The sequence below is a fragment of the Crinia signifera genome, chromosome 8 (assembly GCF_055691185.1).
Source record: "Crinia signifera chromosome 8, ASM5569118v1, whole genome shotgun sequence".
Lineage (NCBI taxonomy): Eukaryota > Metazoa > Chordata > Amphibia > Anura > Myobatrachidae > Crinia > Crinia signifera.
In genome coordinates, this window is record NC_139224.1 from 34,704,720 (window position 1) to 34,719,006 (window position 14,287).

General features: G+C 43.6%; 1 protein-coding gene across 5 annotated transcripts in view; it reads right to left on the bottom strand.

Moving 5' to 3' along the window:
• CACNA1I (calcium voltage-gated channel subunit alpha1 I) overlaps positions 1–14,287 on the bottom strand; it is a 694,988-nt gene that overhangs the window by 292,240 nt on the left and 388,461 nt on the right. The gene's annotated exons all lie outside the window — the stretch shown is intronic.

Here is a 14,287-nt window from a genome sequence, read left to right on the forward strand (position 1 = left end):
TGACATGGGATCGGAGGTGATTGGTGCTGTAAAGTACAGCACCAATCACCGTGGGGTGTAAGGGTGACACTGGTGTCACCCCACCTCACCCCGCCCGCCCCCAAAGGCCGTGATTGGTTCGTCGGACCGACGGACCAATCACAGCCATGGAGGGGGGTTTAAACTAACGGTGACTGCACTGCAGACGCCATTCCGGTCTGGAATTGCGTGCAGTGTGGTCACCGTGCCTGGCTGCCGCAGTATACTGACCTGATCTGTGCAAACCGTGCAAAATACTTACCTGATCACTGCCTGGATCTTGCTACTTGTGTTGTGCTGTGTTGTGCTGTGTTGTGCTGCTGCAGTTAGCTAGAGAGAGAGAGATAGAGAGAGATAGAGAGAGATAGAGAGAGATAGAGAGGCCTAGTGACAGAGAGTGCTATATTTTGCTGCAGTGTAATAGAGTTATAGATAGAGAGAGAGATAGAGAGAGAGAGATAGAGAGATAGTGACAGATTGTGATATATATTTTTTATATAACTGACTGCTGCCCCCCCTTTTGTGCTGATCACTATATCTGAGGTGATCAGCAACTTTTTTGGGGGTGCAGGGGTTTGCTGCAGTGTCATAGAGTGATAGATAGTGAGAGATAGAGAGATAGAGAGAGAGAGTGATAGAGAGTGCTAAATTTTGTGTCTGCTGCCCCCGCCTTTTGTGCTGATCACTATATCTGAGGTGATTAGCAACTTTTTTGGGGGTGCAGGGGTTTGCTGCAGTGTCATAGAGTGATAGATAGTGAGAGATAGAGAGATAGAGAGAGAGAGTGATAGAGAGTGCTAAATTTTGTGTCTGCTGCCCCCGCCTTTTGTGCTGATCACTATATCTGAGGTGATCAGCAACTTTTTTGGGGGTGCAGGGGTTTGTTTTTTAAATTCCTGTCAGTGCTGCAGTGTCATAGAGTGATAGATAGTGAGAGATAGAGAGAGAGAGTGACAGAGAGTGATAGAGTGCTATATTTTGTGTCTGCAGGAAATATATACCTGCCAGTTGCACCAAAGGTTGTGCACCTGCTGCCCCTCACCTTTTTTTTTTTTTTTGAGGGTGCTGTGGGTATTTTTACACACACTGTGATTTTGTGGGTGTCCTGTGGCCACTGTGCGCTGATCAGTGACGTACATCACTGATCAGCTTTTTCGGCACAGGGTTGATTTTTTTTTTTTTTTTTTTTTTAATAAATTCCTGTTGCCTTTGAGCGCTGTTCAGTGACGGTCGTTACTGACTAACATCTGTGCTCAATTTTTGGTGCAGGACCTTTTTTTTTTTTTTTTTTTTTAATAAATTCCTGTTGCCTTTGAGCGCTGTTCAGTGACGGTCGTTACTGACTAACATCTGTGCTCAATTTTTGGTGCAGGACCTTTTTTTTTTTTTTTTTTTTTCTGCACTACATACACACTACCTGGTTGAAATAAAGTTTGTACCCCCCCCCTACACTATACACGTGTTGAAACATTTCACAACCACAAACACAAAAATAAAAATGGCATCCCAAAGGTCATCCCAAATGTCATCCCAGTCATCCAGAAGAATGTACTCAGCGGAGGAGGCATATGCCATGCTTGCCTCTGACAGTGACACAGACAGTGATGCAAGCGGGGAATTTGAAGGATTTGTGTTAACCTCATCTTCCTCCTCTAGTGATGAGGGACCCCCTCAAAGACGCCCCCGTAGAGCAGCTGAGACCCCCCCCCCAATGATTGATCCCGTATGGATCCCACCACCAGCCAATTTTGAGCCCCAGGTTCCTGAGTTTTTGGCCATCCCAGGAATCCAATTTGATTCCACAGGTCTCAGAGAAATTGACTTCTTCAAATTATTTTTCTCTGATGATTTTATAAATTTAATGGTGGACCAAACTAATTTATATGCCCAGCAGTTTATTGCTCAAAACCCCACGTCATCATTTGCTAGGTGGACCCCTGTAGATGCAGTAGAGATGATGGCGTTTTGGGGTCTGGTGTTTCATATGGGCATAGTAAAAAAGCCAGAAATTAGGCAATATTGGAGTACAGATGTTCTGTACAGCACCCCATTTTACCGTATGGCCATGACCCGGACTCGTTTTGAGATGATCCTTAAATTTCTGCATTACAGCGATAATGCACAGTGCCCACCCAGAGATGATCCCACCTTTGACCGGCTATTCAAAGTCAGGCCGGTCATTGATCATTTCAGCGCCAAATTTGAGGAGATGTACATCCCCCAACAATTTATTTGTGTGGACGAGTCCCTTTTACATTTTAAAGGAAGGGTTAAATTCCGCCAGTACCTTCCCAATAAGAGGGCAAGGTATGGCATAAAATTGTATAAACTGTGTGAAAGCACCTCAGGGTACACCCACAGGTTTAGGGTATATGAAGGGAAGGATTCAAGTATTGAACCGCCAGAATGCCCCCCCTCCCTCGTAGGTGTTAGTGGAAAAATTGTCTGGGATTTAGTGCACCCCTTCCTGGATAAAGGTTATCACCTCTATGTGGATAACTTTTACACTAGCATCCCCCTGTTTAAGGCCCTTGGTTCAAGAGGTACAGCAGCTTGCGGTACTGTGCGCAAGAACCAAAGAGGCCTCCCAAAAACGCACATTGCCCAAGTAATGAGAAGGGGTGAAAGCAGGGGAATATGCACTGAAAATATGTTGTTGGTCAAATATAAGGACAAGAGGGATGTCCTTATACTGACAACAATTCACGGAGACAGTACCACCTCCGTCCCTGTACGAGGTACCAGTACCCACACCTCAAAACCTAATTGTATCCTGGATTACAATAGGTACATGGGCGGAGTGGATCTTTCAGATCAGGTACTGAAGCCGTACAGTGCCCTGCGGAAAACAAAAATCTGGTACAAGAAGCTGGCCGTGTATATCATCCAGATGGCACTGTATAACGCTTACGTGCTATTCCGTTCTACCGGCCAGAGGGGGACATTTATGCACTTTCAAGAGGAAGTCATAAAGGGCCTGATATTTGGGAACCAGCAGGCAGAGGGCCCCAGTACTTCTAGTACTGGCCCCCGTATTGTACCAGGGCAGCATTTTCCCAACGAAATCCCCTCCACTGCAAAAAAGGGCAGGACACAAAAAAGGTGCAAAGTTTGTTATAAAAGGGGAATAAGAAAGGAAACTATTTTCCACTGTGAAACTTGCCCTGACAAACCCGGCCTTTGCATAAAGGAGTGTTTTAAAATATACCACACATCTATGGATTATTAGGTCCATCAATTCACCGTGCATCGGGGGTCTTGCTAATGCCACATAGCACCCACCATTCATTCCACCTGAATCTGAGCCGCAAAATCCAAAAATCACTCCTTCCCTTCTGAGTCCTGCCATGCACCCAACTGGTATTTTTTGGTCACATATGAGGCATTGCCATACTCGGGAGAAATTGGGGCATATATTTTGGGGTTTTTTTTCTCCTTCAAACCTTGTGAAAATGAAAAATTTTGAGCCAGAACTGCATTTTTGTGTAAAAAAATGTAATTTTGCCCAGTTGTATCAAAATTGGTGAAACCCCTGGGGGTTTGAAATGTACATTATACCCCTAGATGAATTCCCTGAGGGGTGTAGTTTGCAAAATGGGGTCACTTGTGGGGGGTTCCACTGTATTGGTGCTTGGGGGGTCTTGCTAATGCGACATAGCACCCACCATCATTCCACCAGAATTTGTGCTGCAAAATCCAAATATCACTCCTTCCCTTCTGAGTCCTGCCACTTTTTGGTCACACATGAGGCATTGCCGTACTCGGGAGAAATTGGGGCACAGATTTTGGGGTGCTTTGTCTCCTTCATTCCTTGTGAAAATGTAAAATTTTGAGCCAGAACTGCATTTTTGTGTAAAAAAATGTAATTTTTCATTTTCACTGCCCACTTGTATCAAAATTGGTGAAACCCCTGGGGGTTTGAAATGTACACTATACCCCTAGATGAATTCCCTGAGGGGTGTAGTTTGCAAAATGAGGTGACTTGTGGGGGGGTTCCACTGTATTGGTGCAACATAGCACCCACCATTCATTCCACCAGAATCTGTGCTGCAAAATCCAAAAATCACTCCTTCCCTTCTGAGTCCTGCCATGCACCCAACTGGTATTTTTTGGTCACATGTGAGGCATTGCCGCACTCGGGAGAAATTGGGGCACAGATTTTGGGGTGCTTTTTCTCCTTCATACCTTCTGAAAATGAAAAATTTTGAGCCAGAACTGCATTTTTGTGTAAAAAATGTAATTTTTCATGTTCACTGCCCACTTGTATCAAAATTGGTGAAACCCCTGGGGGTTTGAAATGTACACTATACCCCTAGATGAATTCCCTGAGGGGTGTAGTTTGCAAAATGGGGTGACTTGTGGGGGGGTTCCACTGTATTGGTGCTTGGGGGGTCTTGCTAATGCGACATAGCACCCACCAAAATTCCACCAGAATCTGAGCCGCAAAATCCAAAAATCACTCCTTCCGTTCTGAGTCCTGCCATGCACCCAACTGGTATTTTTTGGTCACATGTGAGGCATTGCCGTACTCGGGAGAAATTGGGGCACAGATTTTGGGGTGCTTTTTCTCCTTCATACCTTCTGAAAATGAAAAATTTCGAGCCAGAACTGCATTTTTGTGTAAAAAATGTAATTTTTCATTTTCACTGCCCACTTGTATCAAAATTGGTGAAACCCCTGGGGGTTTGAAATGTACACTATACCCCTAGATGAATTCCCTGAGGGGTGTAGTTTTCAAAATGGGGTGACTTGTGGGGGGGTTCCACTGTATTGGTGCTTGGGGGGTCTTGCTAATGCGACATAGCACCCACCAAAATTCCACCAGAATCTGAGCCGCAAAATCCAAAAATCACTCCTTCCGTTCTGAGTCCTGCCATGCACCCAACTGGTATTTTTTGGTCACATGTGAGGCATTGCCGTACTCGGGAGAAATTGGGGCACAGATTTTGGGGTGCTTTTTCTCCTTCATACCTTCTGAAAATGAAAAATTTCGAGCCAGAACTGCATTTTTGTGTAAAAAATGTAATTTTTCATTTTCACTGCCCACTTGTATCAAAATTGGTGAAACCCCTGGGGGTTTGAAATGTACACTATACCCCTAGATGAATTCCCTGAGGGGTGTAGTTTTCAAAATGGGGTGACTTGTGGGGGGGTTCCACTGTATTGGTGCTTGGGGGGTCTTGCTAATGCGACATAGCACCCACCAAAATTCCACCAGAATCTGAGCCGCAAAATCCAAAAATCACTCCTTCCGTTCTGAGTCCTGCCATGCACCCAACTGGTATTTTTTGGTCACATGTGAGGCATTGCCGTACTCGGGAGAAATTGGGGCACATATTTTGGGGTGCTTTTTCTCCTTCATACCTTCTGAAAATGAAAAATTGTGAGCCAGAACTGCATTTTTGTGTAAAAAAATGTAATTTTTCATTTTCACTGCCCACTTGTATCAAAATTGGTGAAACCCCTGGGGGTTTGAAATGTACACTATACCCCTAGATGAATTCCCTGAGGGGTGTACTTTGCAAAATGGGGTGACTTGTGGGGGGGTTCCACTGTATTGGTGCAACATAGCACCCACCATTCATTCCACCAGAATCTGTGCTGCAAAATCCAAAAATCACTCCTTCCCTTCTGAGTCCTGCCATGCACCCAACTGGTATTTTTTGGTCACATGTGAGGCATTGCCGTACTCGGGAGAAATTGGGGCACAGATTTTGGGGTGCTTTTTCTCCTTCATACCTTCTGAAAATGAAAAATTTTGAGCCAGAACTGCATTTTTTTGTAAAAAAATGTAATTTTTCATTTTCACTGCCCACTTGTATCAAAATTGGTGAAACCCCTTGGGGTTTGAAATGTACACTATACCCCTAGATGAATTCCCTGAGGGGTGTAGTTTGCAAAATGGGGTGACTTGTGGGGGGGTTCCACTGTATTGGTGCTTGGGGGGTCTTGCTAATGCGACATAGCACCCACCAAAATTCCACCAGAATCTGAGCCGCAAAATCCAAAAATCACTCCTTCCGTTCTGAGTCCTGCCATGCACCCAACTGGTATTTTTTGGTCACATGTGAGGCATTGCCGTACTCGGGAGAAATTGGGGCACATATTTTGGGGTGCTTTTTCTCCTTCATACCTTCTGAAAATGAAAAATTGTGAGCCAGAACTGCATTTTTGTGTAAAAAAATGTAATTTTTCATTTTCACTGCCCACTTGTATCAAAATTGGTGAAACCCCTGGGGGTTTGAAATGTACACTATACCCCTAGATGAATTCCCTGAGGGGTGTACTTTGCAAAATGGGGTGACTTGTGGGGGGGTTCCACTGTATTGGTGCAACATAGCACCCACCATTCATTCCACCAGAATCTGTGCTGCAAAATCCAAAAATCACTCCTTCCCTTCTGAGTCCTGCCATGCACCCAACTGGTATTTTTTGGTCACATGTGAGGCATTGCCGTACTCGGGAGAAATTGGGGCACAGATTTTGGGGTGCTTTTTCTCCTTCATACCTTCTGAAAATGAAAAATTTTGAGCCAGAACTGCATTTTTTTGTAAAAAAATTTAATTTTTCATTTTCACTGCCCACTTGTATCAAAATTGGTGAAACCCCTGGGGGTTTGAAATGTACACTATACCCCTAGATGAATTCCCTGAGGGGTGTAGTTTTCAAAATGGGGTGACTTGTGGGGGGGTTCCACTGTATTGGTGCTTGGGGGGTCTTGCTAATGCGACATAGCACCCACCAAAATTCCACCAGAATCTGAGCTGCAAAATCCAAAAATCACTCCTTCCCTTCTGAGTCCTGCCATGCACCCAACTGGTATTTTTTGGTCACATGTGAGGCATTGCCGTACTCGGGAGAAATTGGGGCACAGATTTTGGGGTGCTTTGTCTCCTTCATACCTTCTGAAAATGACAAATTTGGAGCCAGAACTGCATTTTTGTGTAAAAAAAATAATTTTTCATTTTCACTGCCCAGTTGTACCACAATTGGTGAAACCCCTGGGGGTTTGAAATGTACACTATACCCCTAGATGAATTCCCTGAGGGGTGTAGTTTGCAAAATGGGGTCACTTGTGGGGGGGGTTCCTAACTTTTAGCATCTTATGGTGCCTAGAAACCTACATGGTGCCTAAAAAATAATCTCATAAAAAGGAGGCTCCAAAATCAAGTAGGTGCTCCTTCTATTATGAAGCCTGTGGTTTGGTCACCGTGCACACTAGGGCCACATATAGGATATTTATGAAAACAAAAGAATTGGGGGAATCAATTTTTAGTCACATTTCTCTAGTAAAATGTACTGTGTTCCTTAGAAAAATGTATTAAAATTGCAAATCTGCAAAAAAAAAGAAATTTTGAAATTTCACCTACACTTTGTTTTAATTCCTGTGAAACACCTAAAGGGTTAACAAACTTCCAAAATGCTGTTTTGAATACTGTGAGGGGTGCAGTTTTTGAAATGGCATCATTTATGGGGGTGTCTCACATACAAGTCCCTCAAAGTCACATCAGAACTGAACTGGTCCCTAAAAAAATCAGTGTTTGAAATTTTCTTGAAAATTTGAGAATTTGCTATTCATATTGTAAGCCTCCTAGTGTCCCAAAAAATTAAAAGGAAGTTGAAATAATGATGTCAACATAAAGTAGACATATGGTCTATGTTAGTTATTCACTATTTTGAGTGGTAAGATTATTTGTCTCACAAGCAGAAAATTTAACATTTTGCAAATCGCTAAATTTTCCATTTTTTCACGATATTTTGGTATTTTTCACAAAAAAACACAGACTGTATCGACCCAAATTTACCACTAATTTGAAGTACAATGTGTCACGAAAAAACAATCTCAAAACCACTGGGATAAGTAAAAGCAAAAAAAAGTTATCCCCACTTAAGTGAGACATGTCAGATTTGAAAAAAATGGCTCTGTCAGGAACGCAAAAACTAGCTCTGTCAGGAAGGGGTTAAGATACTCAATGTGAATTGTCATCTTTTAGACATAACTTTAGATTTGAGCACCGCAATATACTGTAACCTGTACATTTACCACATAAACTTTATGAGTTATCAATTTACCCTTAATGGGTTACCAGTGAAGTGACTACTCTTTCTTTGTGCACTGCTGACCCAATTATAGGGGACACGATGCTGTAACAATAGGGTTTTAAGAGTTTTGTTCACCAATAGAAACACATATACTTCTTCCATGTCCTGTGCAAATATGTATGACAATAAAAAGCAGAAGGAAGTGTAGCTCTTATTTCTGATTATTTTTACTATATGTTATTTTCCAGGACTCCCTTATCCAGTTTTCTGGACACTTTATATGTAATATTAGAGAGCAGAAGTACTATTATTTCCCCCTAATGGGTGATAACTGGGTCTCTCATTTATTGTTCAATGCTAATTTAATGCCATACCATACAGATAATGCCTATACTTTCTAAAACTCACTATCTGTCATACATGTTGTCTCATATAGAACCAGATGCATCAAGCTTCAAAAGCAATAAAGTGGAAAGTGATAAACAACCAGCCAATCAGCCCTTATCTGTCATTTTCAAACCCAGCCTATAATGTGACAGGTTGGAGCTGATTGGCTGGTTGTTTATAACGCTTAATTTTATCATTTTTTGAAGCTTGATACATCTGGCCCTATAGTGAGTAGTACTCACTGTCACTACTGTTATTTTAACAACTAAAGAATGGTGTAGACATAATACCTATACTACTGGCTATTGATATATGAAATGTTCAGATACTGGACCAGATGGTCAATCATCATACAGGTGATATCTATGCATTGAATATTACATCTGTAATTGTTCTATTATAAGAAACATAACCGCCAGCCTGCAGGATCGCCAGATGTCCTGAGCTGGCGCAGGCTAGCGGACAGGAGCTCCATCTGATGGGGACTCGCGAGCGTCTCACATGCGGGTGTCCCCATCAGCAAGGCAGAGGGAAGTGGCTTCCTTGCCTGTCTCTGCTTCAGGGAGAGAGGCAGGGAGTGGGGGTGGAGGGCTCTGACAGAATGGGGCTCTTTTGTCAGAAGATGGCAGCTGCTGCGGGGCAGTGACTGGCGATTCTATCGCCAGGAGCAGCTCCATTGAAAGCTGCTCCATCTGTAGATTTTGCATGACCCCTGATGCCCTTCCTGTATTTTGGAACCACTTAAGTGCCTCCTCCAACCTACCTTTAAAAAATGGCTGATAAGTGCAAATCGAGTCTCAGTCAGTATGGGAATATAGCGTAAGAATGTCTGGTGCCCCTGCACAGTTGAAAAAAAGGCACAAATTGCATTTTTGTCCAACTGAACATGAGCCCCACACACCAGAGCCAATTAGAGCAGTGACTGCAAATCAATCTTGTGAAAGGAAGCAACCAATTTATTCTATCCAGTAGCGCACGCAGGGGGGGTTTCTGAGTACCCAGAAACCCCCCCCAGGAGTATAAGGGCCATAGGCTGAAAGCTGAGGGTCCTCTCTTTCCATGGGTACAAGATTTTTAAAAATCGGCCCTTGGGAACCGGAGATATCTGACTTCAAAGCAGTGGTCCCCATCCAAGCCTGTTAATTGCTTTTCCCAGTCAGATATTTTAAGGTTCTGTCTGACTTAGAGTTTCTGAGGATATATTCTAAAAGCTGAGATTCTCCTCCTTTGATGGACACTAGTAGCTTGTCTCTACTGTTCCCAGGACCAGAGATATCAGCCTTCCAGCAGCTGGTTACTGCTCCAGCTCCACACACCTGGTATGTAGTTTTATATACTTGTTGGCAGATTGCTCTGCCTCCTGAAATCTGATCCCCTGGTCCCCAATACCATTTGGTAGGTGGGATTCTCTAGTTTTTAATTCCATTAAAATCTAAGAAATCTATTTCTGGGAACTGGAGATATCTGCAGTCAAGCAAGCTGTCCTCCCACCGGAAAATGATGAATAATAAGCCCACTCCACTATACACCCCTCCTCTGCATATTAAACATCCTCTACAACCCTGGAAGTTATGTATCAGGGCCCCTTCATTCAGCTCAATGCCCCCTTCTCCCACCCCATCTCCCAGCATCTGTGCAGTAAAGGGGTAATTAGTGGAAATTACTGATCCAGGCCCTACATGCTGAGCGGTTGATATAATACCTCCTACCACCCGGGGGACATCAAAGCTTCCTCCACCCCTACCGCTGGAGGATCGGTAGGTGCCCCAATACAGTGTTATGCCCAGGGGTCTACACTGCTGTTGACGCCCCTGTATGTATGTATGTATGTATGTATGTATATATATGTATATATATATATATTTTATTATTATTTATATACATTTGGTCTATCTATAAAACTTTAACTGACCCGGCATATACTGGGTCACCTAAGTGTCCATCTCCGTGCTTTGCTCCGCCCCTCTGGAAACCCCCTTCTGAAAATCCTGCGTTTGCCACTGCTATCGGGTTGATCCCACCACCCACGAGTCCTCTCATGATGGAAGCAAGTGCGGCTTTATACCATCTTACAGTATGTATGTACATATATCCACAAGTCTGGGGTGAGATAATGCTGCAAGGAGAGCAAATTGTGGTGTCAATGCTGTTACAATGGCTACTTGGTGCCCTCACGGTTACTCATGGTCAATTAAAATTACCCCTATGGTTCTTACCTAGTAGGATCTACATTTAGTGTCCTTTATTATAGCAGCAGCAAATGTATCAGTTATATGCAAAATACAGCAGAAGGACAACTTTAACGATAATTTTAAATTAATGAAAAATAAAATAACAAGCAGGAGAGTAAGGCTGGGTACACACCAGGGTAAGATGTCAGTGGTCCCGACATGTCGGTAGAGCATAGATTTCAGAATATACGCTTACCGATTGGCTGCTCAATGTGTTGGTCGTTGGTCCGGTCATCCAGCTTGGCCGGCGTTTGTACTTGCCCAGCCAGCTGTGACTTCAGCCGCTGCAGAAAATGTATGGGTGGTCGGAAAAACCATACACATAGGCAGATGTGCCAAATGCAAATATATATCTGTAGATAAATTGCACAACAAATGCAATATATCTGTAAATTATGTTTTTCATCCATCATTTATAGTCTCCCACCAACAAGTTGGCGATAGATCACCCATTTGTTGAACAGTCAATATATCGCCCAGTGTGTACCCAGCTTAACTGTCACCTGGTCCCCGTAGCTCGACTCCCATCTCATGACATTCGCGGGAACATGAGTACGCACTCAGCCACAAACCATTCATCACTATGGGAAGAGCCGTGGCTGCGATTGCTCAGTCTGGTGCGCCATAGGAAAACAAAACAAAGACAAAGAAAGACATCATTGCAGTACATGCAGGGCCATTTCTCCCACTGGGCATGTTTGGCTACTGCCCAGGGCCCCTACAAGCATAGGGGCCCCAAAGCAGCCTAAGGCAGTGCAAATCAAAAATAAAACTTTTTCAACAATACCATTGGTGCTGGTCAACATCCCTCAGTGATTGCAGTGAAATTCAGGCGTGACACCACCACACCGGACATTATCAATGAGAAGCGCCACCGCCGCGCCAGTCAAGACAGAAGAGAAAAAGGGGAACATTTTCATGTTGGATTTCTTGTTTTTCAACTTTAAGTCAGTTTTTTTCAATGTTTAAAGACTTGAATTCCAGGAGAGCGACCCTCCAGTCTCCAGGATGTTTACAGCAAGTACATGAGGGTGGACAGGCCATGTTGCCCACCACGACTGCCATGCAATGTCCGCCACCATACTATTATACGTATGGGTCATAGGGTTGACTCAATGACGGTCGACATACATTAAGACAGGGCTTAGGTTGACATCTGAAATAGGTAGACATGGCTAAGGTTGACAGGATTGGAATGTTGACACAAGTATTAGTTCAAGTGTCAACCTAAGCCATGTCGACTTTCAGTGGTCGACCTAATGTATGTCGCCCTTTATAGTAAGTAAGTAAGTATAATTTATATAGCGCACTTTCACCAGCAGGACTCAAGGTGCTTTTCAGACATTAAAAATCAATGCACATAATACAGATATTGGTAGTACAGTAACAGACAAAAGAAACCCTTAAGTATAATGCAGGATTGGTGCAGCATTTTGGATAGTAACTTCCATGGGTTTTGTACTCCACCCTGACAAGGTACCAGGTGCGGCAGACATTTTAGGTGCTCTGTGTAGGATTATCCTGGGTGGAATAGATCACCCATAAAAGAAATTACCCAAAATGGTTGATTTCAGTGAATACTCAGGTCCATGTATTCTTTATCCACAAGTGCACCAGATGCGGCAGCCATGGTGGGCTTATTATTGGCTTATTATACGACTGTCCTACATGGTGGGCGCACTGCGAAGGTTACACTGTAGGAGGCAAGCCACACAAGGACCCAATGCATATACTGGAAAGCAAATACTTGTGTAGTAATATGATAAACCCTGCCCAGAAACATCCACGTGACCCACTTCCTGCCCGCAGAGATACCATCTAAGGCAACCAGTTTGGTGCACAAGCTGCAGAGGTACACATTACAGGAATAGCACATGGTGGGGTACATGTATTCTGGGGGGAGGGGGGAGAAAAGTCACAAACACGTCTTTGCAGGGGACTAATAAAAGGGAAATATTGATAAATCATTTTTATAGAATCCTCAATGTCCTGGTCTCATGAGAGCAGTACAGGTGGTTATGAGAAAGTGGGGGCACATTCATGTATGGGGGAAGTATAGCTACATTGGCTAGCCCTGGTGCTTCCCCTCACAGCTCCATGCTCACCATGAGGGGTAGTCCTGGTGTTCTCAGCCGTAGTGGTGGTGGGCCTGGTCCAGGTGTTCTCATGGCAAAGGTGTGTTGAGGCCACAGGATGTTCCTGAGTTTTGTGGTTATAATGCAGTCATTCAGAAGTAATGATGGTTTGTTGTTTTCCTTCTGGTTTTCTTCGGTTTAACGCCGGTATAATGCTTCCATTAATTTAAAGATGACCCTTTATAACTAGACCCTTCAGACACTAGACCCCTAAAGTCCCAGGGCCTGATGTCCCAAACTACACAGAATATCTCAAATAACAAAACAAATGTTCATCCTGATTCAACTGCCCCTCTCACTACACCTCCCCCACCAGCAGAAGGTGCTAATCAAACCTTACAACTCACACAGCACAGATAAAAACCACAACAACAGCTCATGATAAGGTCGACATCATGAGCGTATCCCACAATTATGTCATGTATGCGGGACAGGTGCGGTTTGCTCCATCTGTAAGCCTACAGCCACCGCTGCAGGGAAGTTTTACCATGTCACTATTATCCTTTCTGACAAGATGTAGATGTATACAAACAGCAGCGCAGTTCCATGGACATTTTGCAGGCAACAGTCAATCCAATAAAAGATAACTGTAAGAGAGAAAGGATTATTTTAGCAGTAAGTAATCTCGGATCATCATTATTCGTGCCGTCTGCTTATTTTCCTTTGGTAAAGCTTTCCTGCTCTCTGGAAAATCTTCCGTAACTTCCAATTATGGCCAGACTTAGTGAAGCAGACAGGGCTAATGTGAACGTATTATCTCTCGACATCTCTCTTTGACTCGGCAAGGTGCAGAACTGAAACACGGAGTAATGAAATATTGTTTTCCTGCGGAGATTCATCCATCAAAAAAGAAAAATATGTTTATTTTTCACCAGATAGACTATTGTGTCCCTGCTGCAGCTGAAAAGCAAATTATGATTTTGATAAACATGTTCGTAGGTGAGAAAAAGTCAGCCACCGCTATCTAGTAATGAAGGAGTCAGAGACTACTGCTATTGTTCTTCTTTCTGAAGTAGGTTAATAAGGTCCCTGTAGCAGACACAACATCTCATCGTCAATGCCAGTTAACTCTTTTTTGGACAGTGAAAGTCCATTAGTATCAAGCACTAGACTAATACAATGCTGAGAATGGGTTCTGTGCTGTTTTGCATGTAATTCATGTGGAGAGTTTGTTTTTATATATTACAATAAAAACTGGAAAAGGACCATATCATGGGGAAATCAGATTACAGCCTCCTCGTATGGTCCAGACCAGTGGTGGTTTTTAACTATGGGCTGCAGGCCCCCCCCAGGTAAAATCCACCACTGTAGTGAAGCCAGATGCAGTCTGTGAGACTGCACTGGCTTCACTGTGACTGGCAGTGACTTCCTATTGGAAGTCCGACCTGCCAGTCACAAAGGCAGTCCCATTGGGAGGTGTTCTCTCCCTCCGTGACGCCTTTGTGCGGGCTGCCATGCAAAACCGGTGATTGC